The sequence below is a fragment of the Lissotriton vulgaris genome, chromosome 3_1 (assembly GCF_964263255.1).
Source record: "Lissotriton vulgaris chromosome 3_1, aLisVul1.2, whole genome shotgun sequence".
In the NCBI taxonomy this organism is placed as follows: domain Eukaryota; kingdom Metazoa; phylum Chordata; class Amphibia; order Caudata; family Salamandridae; genus Lissotriton; species Lissotriton vulgaris.
Genome location: NC_141689.1, coordinates 1,848,319,764 through 1,848,332,044, shown reverse-complemented (window position 1 = coordinate 1,848,332,044; position 12,281 = coordinate 1,848,319,764).

Genomic DNA, 12,281 nt, shown 5'->3' with positions numbered 1-12,281 from the left:
ACTGGATGTAGATGACATTTTACCAAATAATGACAACCAGCCTCAACAACCTCATGCAAGAATGCGTGGACCTGATGCTGCTGAAGGAAGGCGAAGACGAGCAGAAATCACAGAGCATTATTTTTAAAAACAGGTAAGAAGCCAGGTAATGTTCATGAATTCAGATTGATTTTAATTGAAAATGAAAATAGCAATAATGACAAACCAATGTAACATGAATGCAAAAGAAGTTGAAAATGAAACAACATGTAGCTTTAATTTTTCAGCTGCTCAGGCCAGTATTGCCAAGTTTTGATTCATTCATTAGTCTTTACATTTATTTTCGTCCTCTCACACCTAAAGCTTTGCTTTTGGTACTCCTCAAAGCTGTAGATGTGCTGCCCTGCAGTGTGACATGTCTGGTACTACGTCGGCCAACCACTGTTTCAGTTTTTGATGCAGTACTTGCTTCTGCACCATCATTTGCATTGCATCCATGTGTTGATGGAAGCACAGTCATGTCTTCCTGCATTACCTCCTTTGAATTACTGTTGGAAACCATTCTTACTGACAGGGCCTTGCAGCATTTCCTTAAGTCCTTTTGCATACACAGTGTAGTTGTAATAAGTTTGCTGTTTGTGTTGCATAAGCGATGGATTGCTCTAGTGTAAGTGTGTATGCTAGAGTACATTCTCAGGTGCCTATTGGTATTAGCAATGTTCTGTGACTCTATTGCATCACACATTCTCTCCATGGCTGTTGCCATGCGCTCAAGTTTCGAACTAGTGGCCACATGTGCATTTTCAAACACAGAAGTCATTCTGACAAGGCTGTTACTCATGGTGCTAATGTTGCTTTTGATGTGGCTCAGTTGGCCCTTCATAACCCTGATGTCTTTGCCTTGCAGCCTTTGAACTTTGAGGAGCTTTTTCTCCACCACACTGGCCTGGCTCTCATCTTGTGTGGACATTGCCTGGTGAGCAGGACGTGATCTTCTCCTGTAAAATTGTTGGAGTCTACTGCGTTGATTAACAGTTTTTGTTACATTACTTCCAACTGATTGTTGCAAATTTTCATTTATATTTATCTGTTCATCACTATCAGACTCTTCCAGTTGCAGAATCCTTTTACTTTTTTTCTTTTTGCATACTGTTGGTGATGACATATTTTGACGATGGACTTGCATGTCCTCTATGTCTGTATTGACATTGTTGTCCAAATCCATGCTTTCCCTCTCTTTCTGAAAATCTACAAATTAAAAATAAATGTTTAGTTAACATTATTATGTTTATGTGATTTTCCTTTCTTACTCTAATAAATTGATTTATAAAATTAAAAAAATCATGTTCTTTCTGTAGCAATTCGTGTACTCTTCTGTCCTCTGACTTCGTAAGTAATTTGGAATTATTTAATTCAAACAAATTGAAAGACTAAAATTCATACGAACTACATCTCCCACAATGCACTGCTGCAATGCAGACTCCCATTTATTCCTATGACTCTTTTTGTGTGTGTTTCAAAGTACATGCTGTACATTACTTATATCATTTGAGAATGATTCTAAAGGCAAAAATCTGTGACATATTTTGAGTAATAACATTTACAGTAAAACACTTACCTTGCGAAGTACCAGGCATTTCAGATGTATCTATGTTGGTCACTCCTACCACTGCTTCAGTGAGCAGGGTCCCCTCAACCTTCTCCTCCAGTGGGGTGTTTGGTTTATCCTTTGGGGGGCCACCACCTGTCTTGTTAGCATGTTTAATCCTGGAGGCAATTTTGTCCTTAGCACGGCTGCGCAAGTCATACCAGCGTTTTTGTAAATTTGTGATATCTCTGTGGGCAACCCCCACAGCATTCACTTTTGATTGAATGGCCAGCCACAGTTTCCTCTTCAATCCTTCTGGGACCTTCAAGGAATCCTTGCCAAAAAGCTGGTCATGCCTCAGAGTGACCTCTTCAATTAATATTTCCAGTTCCTGGTCACTGAACTTTAATTTTCGTTTTCTTGAATGCAGGTCTTCAACAGCACTTTCAGCAGCCAGCTCTCCTTCAAGGGCACACCAAACACACTCCTCCTGTAGCTGAAAGCAGAGCTCCAACTGCCAACAGCCACTCCTGCAGTTTAAAGTGAACTACAGCTGAGTCTAATCAGTGTACTGGTTTCCTGGGTGTGTCCTCATTGGTATGCATGAAATTGCGAATTCGCATTTTGCGATTTCGCAATGTGCGAAGTCGCACCGAAAAAATCGCAATTTTCTTGCGATTCGGAAAAAAATGCGATTTTTACCGAATCGCAAAAAAATTGCGAAAAAAATTATGCATACCATTATGCGATTCCTAATATGCGCTTCGCTAATTTTCGCAAATTAGGAAACGCAAAAAATAACTTTGATGCATGTGGGCACCTGTGACTTACCTGCGAGCAGAAAGGAATCGATCAATGACATGAGATGAGGAACCAAAAATGCCTTGAAATGTAAAAAAAAGAGAACTGTAAAACCATCCGGCCCCGGTGTTTTATCTCTAGGGAATAGAACCATAGCCTCTATCAGTTCCGTTGCAGAAATAGGAGCATCAAGAGATTTTGGTGCATTCTTAATCCATAACAGCATATAAATATGAGGTGCATCTCTAGCTTGGTATTCCTTTCTCCAAAAGAAATCCATAACTTCGCCAATAGGTGGATTCTTTTTATAACAGATGAAAGACATCATAGCTTCAAACCTGTGATTAAAATATCTGCACACATTTACAGGATCCAAGGAACACAATTCTCCAGCTGTCTTCAATTCAATACTTTTTATATTTGAATTTGCTTGACGTAGAAAATCAAGTAAATCATCCCATGCGTACTCAGCACAGCTAAGTGTAACAAACCAAGTAGGGGTTCCTAAGTTCCTTAACATACATTTCAGTTCCCCATGATGTTGAAACCAATTTTCCTTAGTACCACATTGACATGCCATCAAATTAATTAACTGTGTTTCTCATTGTTCATCTCTGTCTTCAACTTTGTCCATGAATTGCTTTGCAGAAACTTCTGAAAAATGAATTCCTGTTTTTAATATGTGATTCACTGCATATGAAAGTGCAGAGAGGTCACTTTCAAATAAAAGATGAAACACATATGGAAAACACTGTCGAAATCTTTGATCTTCTGAGTACAGTCGTTAAGTACGATATTCAGAAGCTGGAATCTGAACTGGTCATTCATCATATCGTCCACCTTTTCCAGTAGGGAACAGTTGTGGAAAATAATGAGCTTCCAAACTTTTCTCCTATACACTCATGGGAGTGTCTTTTGATTTTTTCATCTGGAACAACTCAATTCTGTCTCCTATCACTTTTTTTGAATGTAGAGCGTGTATAGTGTAATTTTTGTAAATTTCTTCTTTTCTGGACAGCTCCACTTTTTCTATTTGTCCACTTGAAATGTCTGTTTCATCTTCTAAACTTATTTCTTGATCTTCTACATTTAGAGTTTTATAGTAAATATTGTTTAGCACCAGATATAATGTAGCCTTTTGGACTTTGGTGACATCTACTAACTCTTGCCATATTTTCCTACTCTTTGTATGTACACCATTAACAATAATGACTACAGGTTCACTTTCTTCTCTTTCTACACCAACAATTTCAACTGTGTCTTAAAATCTAAAGGTAAATACACAACTTTTCCTGTGGAAATAAAAACCCTTTTAGGGGTTCACTGATACACCTGGTCCTTAAGCCAACAAAGAATAGATTGGCACGAAAGCTGTAATATCAAAAAGAAGTATTTATTAACCTCACATGAGGGAGACTGTATTCTTAGGCCACTGTATGAGACAGTTGAAGGAGTACAGAGAACAGAGACATTATTTATGCATTTGTCAGCATAGGACCAAGGGGAGGTCCTGGCTCATACAAGAATAATTATTGACTAATATGGGTATACAAAATTTGCTTGCTCAAGAAAGTGGGAGGGGAGACATTTCTCCACCAATCAGCGAGAACAGCCTGACAGTTATACACCAGGAGCAGGTGCATTCTGGCAGCTACAGGTCTTTCTGAGCATGTGTAAGGCTGTGGAAGAGGGAGAAAGCACATGGCTAACTAAAATGGCTGCCACAGAGCAAAATGCACAAGGTGACAGGCACCATGAGGTGCCTGCCACAATGTCCATGACAATGCAGGGGGGGTACCATAGGTACCCCCCATGTGCATCCCCCACTCCCAATACCCTGGGGGCCTTCAACAGGCCCCCAAAATCAGAATCTGCATGCCTTTCCGTGGCGGCGTTGAGGCGTGTTTTCGCCCCCATACTAATATAGATGGCGGTGTCTAGCAGACACAGCCACCATATTAAACCCTTTTCCGCCCGGTCGACTGTGGCAGACGGTCTTCCCTTCTGCCGTGGTACCCCCACCATACTAATATGGGGGGTGTAAATGGGTGGCGGGAGGGGGAAGGCTGGCGTTGGCTATCTGCCCTATATTATAATGACCCTCCTAGAATCTCCTTTTTATGTTTGTAAAATGCTGATCTCTTTTTGTATTTTTTAGATTTTTTTAACAGTACTGTATTTTTATACAATCTTTTTTGAATCTCTAAAAATGTGTTAGTTCCTCCTTTCAACACATTGTTTTTTCTGATAATCCAATTTTGCCATATTTTTTCTACATTTTTGTTTTCTTTTTGATTCATTGTACTTTGTTTGTCTCTCTCTTCTTTATTATCAGAATTTGTTAGACTCTTTAAAACTTTTTGTTCAAATTGTTTAGCTCTCTTACCAGAAGGTGAGGGAGAGGTTCAGCTGCGTGTCATCGACATAGGATATGATGTTGAGGTTGTGCAGTCTGGCGACGTGGGTGAGCAGGCCATGTTGAACAGTGTCGGGCTGAGGGATGATCTTTGGGGTATGCCACAGATGATCTTGGAGGCTTTTGATCAGAAGGGGGGAGGCAGACGCTCTGTGTTCTGTAGGAGAGGAAGGAGGAGGTCCAGTCCAGTGCTTTGCCTTGGACTCCTGCATCGTGAAGGTGAGTGCGTAGGGTGCGGTGGCAGACGTGTCGAAAGCGGCTGAGAGATCCAGGAGGATGAGGGCTGTGGTCTTACGGCTGTCCAGCAGGGCCCTGATGTCATCGATGGCGGCAATGAGGGCCGTTTTGGTGCTGTAGTTGCTGCAGAACCCGGACTGGGAAGGGTACAGGATGTTGTTCTCCTCAAGGTAGTGGGTCAGTTGTTTGTTGATGGTTTTCTCAATTACCTTTGCCGGGAACTGGAGCAGGGAGATGGGCGGGAAGTTCTTGAGGTCCCTCAGGTCTGCCTTGGATTTTTCGAGCAAGGCGTTGATTTCGGCGTGCTTCCAGCTCTCCGGGAAGGTTGCGGTCTCAAATGACATGTTATTGGTCTTGCGGAGGTGGGGTGCGACGGTGGCGCTGGCTTTGTTGAAGATGTGGTGGGGGCACGGGTATGACGGGGAGCCGGAGTAGATGGTGCTCATGATTTTGATGGTGCCGTTGTCATAGATGTTGGTCCAGGAGAGCAGTGGGTTGCTGTGAGTAATGGCCGTGGGGTCTGAGGTGTCGTTGGCTGCTGTGGTGGTCTGGTTGTCGAAGCTGTCGTGGATGTCTGCGATCTTGCAGTGGAAGAAGGAGGCAAGGGAGTTGCACAGGTCTTTTTTGCATTCCACATCGCCAAAATCACTGTATTGTAATCATTAATATACTTTGATTCTTCTGTTCTTTTTTTATATTATAAGTATTTTTTGGTGATTTTCAAGAGATAGTATGCCTCACTGTTGACATAAAACTATTCACTCTTCCTTTAGAAATTACTGGACGGGTAAATCCAAAACGACATTTTGTGTAAAATTGTTCCTTTGACTTGTATTTCCGTCAACAATATTTTCCACATCGATGATTTTGAAACCGTAAAACTTGCTGTCTCAAGTTGTTTCCTGCTTTTTCTTTTGGTATAATACAGGTAACATGTTGTTCAATGAAAGACAGAACAGTCTCATCATTGTCAGTTCCAAAATGTTGTGCATTCTTACTGTTTAGAATGCTTTATTGATATTATAGACAATGTAAAATATCAGTACAAAGGCTGGAAGCATCAGATATTAATACAAAAGTACATAGTGTAGGTGGAAATAACATTAAAAAACCATTATAACAGAAAAACTATACTAAGAGAAAAATGCATTTTGAAAAGATTTTTGTTTTAAGAAAGCAAGAAGAGAAAAGAAAGGAAAGAAAAGAAAAAGAAGAAGGGAAAAGCTGAGGGGAAAGAACAAGAAGATAAGAGAAAGAGAAAAAGAAGGAAGAAAGAAAAATGGATCCTAAAAATGCAACAATAAAAATTATAATAGCAGTGTTAAGCATGTAATAAATAATAACAATATACATAAGGAAGAGAATCAACTTGATACTCTAGATAAAAACGTAGTTAATGGTAACCATAGTAAGTCTCTTTTAATCATCAAAGAAGTGGTAGTGGCATGAGCTCTGTCCAATTAGTAGTGATGATCTGGAGGGAAACAGTTAGGAAAAGGTTGATGAAATTACCTTCACTAATATGATTAACTCATACGGGGGAAAGATTGCCTAAAAAACATGTTTCATATGGAAGTGGATATTTGACGATAGAATATCGTTTGTTTTGGACCATATACGGGACCAAAAGGTAATAATGAGGGGACATTGAAAAAACATATGAAGAAAATCCCCTTTCTCTGCAGGGCAGGACCAGCATTTGGGAGAGTCAATGAATTTAAATCTGTAAAGGTCACTGGGGGTAAAAAATAATATTATCATATATTATAAAAGTAGTATAAGGTCTGTGTAGTACTAGCAGAGCGTGAGGTAGTGTGTATTCTAGACCAAAGGGAGTCCAATGTGCGAAGGGGAAGGTCAAGGCCTAATTCTGTTTCCCATATTGATTCCAAAGAGGATTTAGTTCTAACAACAGGGGAATGAGTTAGTAACTTGTAAATGGTGGCAGCTTTAAATTGAGTGCAAAGATCAATAGAAATAGAGGAAGGATGTGGGTGTTCGGGGAGAACACTAGGAGTTGTATGGAGATAACAGCGAGTAAGGAGATCCTTAAGTAAGGTATACTGGGAGGCATATTGAAGGGAAATATTGTATATTGATTGGGGTTCTGAAAATGACATAAAAGAACCATCCTTCATCAGATGTTGGGGAGTGATGAGGCCTTTGTCAATCCATTCCTTCCAGAATAAGGCACGATTGTTAATCTTAAGATTTTTATTGTACCAAATTGGAATGTTTAGGGAACCATCAGTCAAAGAGGGGTATATCCCAGACGAAAACGCAAGATCCCTTGAGTGAGTGAAAGTAGGACAAGACATGTGCCTCGGAGGCAAAGAACAGTGATGTGCAGAAGAAAGAGAGAAAGGAGAGTATTGGAGTTGCTCTAAGGCACTCCATGCGGTAGAAGAAGAGTTGGTGGAGTCAGATAGGAAGGTCCATATTTGTTTCAAGGTGAAAGCCTAATGATATCTCCTGAGATTGGGAACATTAACGCCACCTAAGTCTTTAGATAGTTGGAAATGGGCCAATGAGATCCTAGGTTTACGTTTATTCCAAAGAAACTTGATCAATGAGCTATTAATAATACAAAAGAAAATATTCGGAAGAGACACAGGGAGCATTGAGAGATAGATATTAATAATTAGGAGAAGCATCATCTTAATAGTAGCTAATCTCCCCCACCAAGAAAGGAAAAGTGGAGACCAACCATCAATTAGGGTAGAGAGTTTCTTAAGAATATCAGAGAGATTGAGTTCGACTAGATCTTTAATATTGTCACAATATAGAATTCCAAGGCATTGAATATGCGAGGAGTTCCACTGAAAGCCTGAATCTGCAAACATGGATGAGAGACAGAATTTATTTAAAGGTAGGATTTCTGATTTATCAACATTTAATTTATAACCGGAGACATTGGAATAATCATGTAATAATGAAAAGAAATCTGGCAAGGACACAGAAGGGTTAGAAATAAATAATAAGATATCATCCTCGCATGCGGTGAATTTGATATCCAGGTTTTGCAGTTGAAACCCTGTGTACTGTGTTGAACGTCTGATAGTCTCTAAAAAAGGGTTCCAGGACAAGAATGAACAGAAGGGGAGAGAGAGGACAACACTGTCTAGTTCCTCTAAGGAGAGGGAAATATTGTGATTGACATCCATTTACCCAAACAGTTGTAGTTGGAGCCAAATATAACATTTGTATAAGTTGAATGATAGAGGGACTAAAACTATGCCATTTCAAAGCGCCAAATAGAAAATCCCAACTACGCTAATGAATGCCTTTTCGGCATCCAAAGTAATAGCCGCCACTGGAAAGGTATATTTTGAAGCTAGATGTATGATATAAAGGAAAGCTCGTGAATTATTTGTAATGGATCTGCCTTTAACAAAACCACATAGATAGATGTTGACCAAATCAGGGATAATCCTATTAATATGAAGGGCAAGGATTTTTGCATACATTTTACAATCTGTGTTTATTAAGGAGATTGGTCTATAGTTCTTGCACAAGGAAGGACCTTTGTCTTTTTTGGGTATCAAACAGAGCATTGCTTGTGTAAAGGAACCCTTGCCCACATGCATCAAACTGAATTGCATTCGCAAACGGTGCGAATCGCAGAATTCGGCCGTTTGCGAATGCAATTCCTGTTTTTGAGATGCATCATTCAAAATTGTATTTTTCTCAATCTGCGAATTCGCAATTGCTTTTGCGATTCCTTAAAATCTCGCAATTGTAAGGAATCGCAAAAAAATCTCAAAAAAGTGTATGCATCAAAAATCGCAAATAGCGTTTTTTGAAGGAATCGCATTTAGGAATCTCTAAATTTAGAAGTACTGGGAGCAGGTGGTAATTTTTTTTATTTCTAGGGAAACATGTGAAATCAATTATTTGGGTACTTAAGGGGTTGTTCATGAGCAGTACACCTCTTTGAGGATGGCAGCAGTCATTTTTCTTGCACGTCGCTGGAGGTTGAGAGCAGCAGGAAGGAGAAGGAGGATGCTTAGTGAAAGGATATTTAGATTGCGGATCACTTTGTTTGGTCAGACACAGGCAGAAATATATGACAAGTATAGGTTGAATGCTGACTCCATAATAGATCTTATTGCTGAATTAGACCCAATATTACGCAGAGAAACACGTAGGACCCTAGCCATACCGACCCATGTGCAGGTCTTATGTTGTCTACACCTGTTAGCCTCAGGATCCTTCCAGGGAGTAATAGCAATTGCTGGGGGGGTTTCACAGAGTGCACTTTCAAGATTTTTCCAAGATTTCCTTAATGCAATGCTGACAAGGATACAGCATCACATCCATTTCCCTAGAAATCAACAAGAGTTGTTGGAAACCAAGTTGGACTTCTACAACATGGCTAATTTCCCACATGTCATTGGTTGCATAGATGGAACCCATATTCCCATTTGTCCACCATCTACCAATGAGTATATTTTTCGCAACAGAAAAAACTACCACTCTTTAAACATCCAAGTAATTTGCAATTCCAAAACAATAATCACTGACCTAGTTGCAAGTTTCCCTGGGAGTGCCCATGACTCCTATATATTCAAACATAGTGCCATCCATGGGCGACTGTTGTCTGGTGAATTTGGAGATGGATATTTGCTAGGTAAGTCATGCTCTACTGCTCAAATTACATTCCTTTTACTGTTACATGATAACTTAAATGCCATTCAAATATTTTTAAATCTCATAGGAGACAGTGCATATGGTGTGAGATCATATATACTGACACCATACCTGAATCCATCAACCCGTAAGCAGCAGAACTACAACAATGCCCATATTACAACTAGAAATGTAGTGGAGCGGACCTTTGGGGTCATGAAGTCTAGGTTCAGGATACTGCACAAAACCGGTGGAGCATTGCAATATCGTCCAGATGTATGCTGCAAAATTGTTGCGACATGTGCCATCCTGCACAACATTGCCACACGTAGAGGCTTGGAACTGGATGTAGATGACATTTTACCAAATAATGACAACCAGCCTCAACAACCTCATGCAAGAATGCGTGGACCTGATGCTGCTGAAGGAAGGCGAAGACGAGCAGAAATCACAGAGCATTATTTTTAAAAACAGGTAAGAAGCCAGGTAATGTTCATGAATTCAGATTGATTTTAATTGAAAATGAAAATAGCAATAATGACAAACCAATGTAACATGAATGCAAAAGAAGTTGAAAATGAAACAACTTGTAGCTTTAATTTTTCAGCTGCTCAGGCCAGTATTGCCAAGTTTTGATTCATTCATTAGTCTTTACATTTATTTTCGTCCTCTCACACCTAAAGCTTTGCTTTTGGTACTCCTCAAAGCTGTAGATGTGCTGCCCTGCAGTGTGACATGTCTGGTACTACGTCGGCCAACCACTGTTTCAGTTTTTGATGCAGTACTTGCTTCTGCACCATCATTTGCATTGCATCCATGTGTTGATGGAAGCACAGTCATGTCTTCCTGCATTACCTCCTTTGAATTACTGTTGGAAACCATTCTTACTGACAGGGCCTTGCAGCATTTCCTTAAGTCCTTTTGCATACACAGTGTAGTTGTAATAAGTTTGCTGTTTGTGTTGCATAAGCGATGGATTGCTCTAGTGTAAGTGTGTATGCTAGAGTACATTCTCAGGTGCCTATTGGTATTAGCAATGTTCTGTGACTCTATTGCATCACACATTCTCTCCATGGCTGTTGCCATGCGCTCAAGTTTCGAACTAGTGGCCACATGTGCATTTTCAAACACAGAAGTCATTCTGACAAGGCTGTTACTCATGGTGCTAATGTTGCTTTTGATGTGGCTCAGTTGGCCCTTCATAACCCTGATGTCTTTGCCTTGCAGACTTTGAACTTTGAGGAGCTTTTTCTCCACCACACTGGCCTGGCTCTCATCTTGTGTGGACATTGCCTGGTGAGCAGGACGTGATCTTCTCCGGTAAAATTGTTGGAGTCTACTGCGTTGATTTACAGTTTTTGTTACATGTTGCATGTCCTCTATGTCTGTATTGACATTGTTGTCCAAATCCATGCTTTCCCTCTCTTTCTGAAAATCTACAAATTAAAAATAAATGTTTAGTTAACATTATTATGTTTATGTGATTTTCCTTTCTTACTCTAATAAATTGATTTATAAAATTAAAAAAAGCATGTTCTTTCTGTAGCAATTCATGTACTCTTCTGTCCTCTGACTTCGTAAGTAATTTGGAATTATTTAATTCAAACAAATTGAAAGACTGAAATTCATACGAACTACATCTCCCACAATGCACTGCTGCAATGCAGACTCCCATTTATTCCTATGACTCTTTTTGTGTGTGTTTCAAAGTACATGCTGTACATTACTTATATCATTTGAGAATGATTCTAAAGGCAAAAATCTGTGACATATTTTGAGTAATAACATTTACAGTAAAACACTTACCTAGCGAAGTACCAGGCATTTAAGATGTATCTATGTTGGTCACTCCTACCACTGCTTCAGTGAGCAGGGTCCCCTCAACCTTCTCCTCCAGTGGGGTGTTTGGTTTATCCTTTGGGGGGCCACCACCTGTCTTGTTAGCATGTTTAATCCTGGAGGCAATTTTGTCCTCAGCACGGCTGCGCAAGTCATACCAGCGTTTTTGTAAATTTGTGATATCTCTGTGGGCAACCCCCACAGCATTCACTTTTGATTGAATGGCCAGCCACAGTTTCCTCTTCACTCCTTCTGGGACCTTCAAGGAATCCTTGCCAAAAAGCTGGTCATGCCTCAGAGTGACCTCTTCAATTAATATTTCCAGTTCCTGGTCACTGAACTTTAATTTTCGTTTTCTTGAATGCAGGTCTTCAACAGCACTTTCAGCAGCCAGCTCTCCTTCAAGGGCACACCAAACACACTCCTCCTGTAGCTGAAAGCAGAGCTCCAACTGCCAACAGCCACTCCTGCAGTTTAAAGTGAACTACAGCTGAGTCTAATCAGTGTACTGGTTTCCTGGGTGTGTCCTCATTGGTATGCATGAAATTGCGAATTCGCATTTTGCGATTTCGCAATGTGCGAAGTCGCACTGAAAAAATCGCAATTTTCTTGCGATTCGGAAAAAAATGCGATTTTTACCGAATCGCAAAAAAATTGCGAAAAAAATTATGCATACCATTATGCGATTCCTAATATGCGCTTCGCTAATTTTCGCAAATTAGGAAACGCAAAAAATAACTTTGATGCATGTGGGCACCTGTGACTTACCTGCGAGCAGACAGGAATCGATCA